Source organism: Acomys russatus, chromosome 5, assembly GCF_903995435.1.
Source record: "Acomys russatus chromosome 5, mAcoRus1.1, whole genome shotgun sequence".
Taxonomy (NCBI): Eukaryota; Metazoa; Chordata; class Mammalia; order Rodentia; family Muridae; genus Acomys; species Acomys russatus.
The window spans coordinates 53,799,763-53,801,777 of NC_067141.1; the positions used below are offsets into that span (position 1 = coordinate 53,799,763).

General features: G+C 52.2%; 1 pseudogene; it reads left to right on the forward strand.

Moving 5' to 3' along the window:
• The first annotated feature begins 637 nt into the window (after positions 1–637).
• On the forward strand, positions 638–1,705 carry LOC127189874 (paralemmin-1-like; annotated as a pseudogene).
• Positions 1,706–2,015: the final 310 nt, after the last annotated feature.

Sequence of the window (2,015 nt, forward strand, 5' to 3'; positions counted from 1 at the left end):
TCATGGCATGGAAAGGACAATAGCAGAAACATAAAACAGACGCTTATGACATTTTAGTGGGCCAAGAAGGGGAAAGCAGGACTGAAAGCCGCTCTAGGCTAGGACCCTCGAATGTTTGCCTGCCTTGGCCGTCCTTTCCAGGTAGATAGCCAAGATCCATGGCTTCCTCTCACATTCCACTAGTCCTTCCTATCTACTCTTGTCATTTCATGGAAGGAGAATGATCTGCTATTTATTCTAAGCCCAGATGCTTAAATTTAGGTGCTTGTTTTGTGGAGAATTTACTCGTGTTTTCGGTAATTTTTATGATGTTTGTGGTAGATTGTTTCCAGGACAGCTATCAAAAGTAATTCAGTACCTTTAATTTCAGCACTCAAGAGGCAGAGGCAGGTGAATCTCTGTGCGTTCGAGGCCAGCCTGGTCTACAAAGCAAGTCCAGTACAGCCAAAGCTACAACAGAGAAACCCTGTCTTGAAAAACAAAAACAAAAGAAGAAGAAGAAGAAGAAGAAGAAGAAGAAGAAGAAGAAGAAGAAGAAGAAGAAGAAGAAGAAGAAGAACAAGAATTAGTATGGGCAGTGCCTGGACAATACCTGGCGCACTAAGGACAATGCCCGCATCAGTGCTGCGCCCATGCCATGCAGCTTTGGCTGCCAGGCCCTAGAGTCTGCCCTGCCCTGTGCTACACTGCCCAAGGACCTACCAGGAGATGGAGGTCCTGGCAACAGGACAGGCTTCAAGCCATCGCTGAGAAGCAGAAAAAGCAGCCAGAGATTGAGACAACCAAAGGATGACAGAAGACAGCTGCAGTACCTGAAGTCCAAGGCACTTCAGGGATGCTGGCTGCTGGAGGGGGCACCATCCTCAGCCTAGGAAGTTAATGAAGACATGAGGAAGCAAATGCTGGAAGATGGACAGAAGGTCCTGGAGGAGACTATCACTAAGCTTGAGAAAGAAATTGATGTCCTGGAGTTCAGGGAATCAGCCCCAGCTGCCCCAAAGGAGAACTCCTCAGGCCCCAGCCCAGTCTGACCCCCATCTGCAAGCCCAGCCAAGGAAGAGCAGAAGGCAGAACCACTGATGAATTCTCAGGAGATTCCATTGGGCACCCCAAACGAGAATTGCATGTCCTCCACACTAGTGCGGAGTCCGGGGTCAGGGCATGGGGGATCCACTATGATAGAGGCAGTGGTCCATGCCGTGATGTCATCATTCAGAATAGAATCCAGCCTCTAAGTTCCTCAGTGGTGGACAAACTCAGTCACAAGGCCTATGAGGTCACAATGAGCAAGGCAGGGTCCACAGACCCGCCAGCGCAGCCTTGGGGACTCGCAGAGGATGTCACCAGGACCACACCGTCCAGGAAGGAGATCACAGGAGTTGAGGCTCAACCGGGAGAGGCCACATCAGGCCCACCAGGCATCCAGCCTGGTCAAGAGCCCCGAGTCACCATGGTATTCATGGGTTATCAGAATGTGGTAGATGAAGCAGAGACCCAGAAGGTATTGGGCCTGCAGGACACCATCAAGGCTAAGCTGGTGGTAATCGAAGCCACAGCCAGCCCCAGGGAACCTACGCCACTCAACGACAGTACACCTGAGCCCCCAGGCACCAAGGAGGAGAACCAACCAGGGCCCATGGCCACCCCGAGCGATGCCCAGGATCTTGACATGAAGAAGCCTTACTGTAGATGTTCTGTCATGTGAGCCATTGATGCACCCCAGGCTCCGGTTCCTGTCGCGCTCCACACTCAACCCAGCAGCACAGCCCTCCCTGGCTCCTGCCTACCCTTACCCTCCACCTCACGGGCCCCAGACATGTGCGTGGTCCCTATGCACCTCGAGTAGCAGGGTGGGAGGGGGTGCTCCACCAGTCAACATACTCCACACTCACCCCAAATTTCTGAGTCATACATTTTCCCTTGGTGAGAGACAGGCTGACCCATATCAGCTCCCCCAAATGGGAACCCCCACTTTAGGTCACAGCAAGTTTACACAGGCTGCTTACTCTTACCAC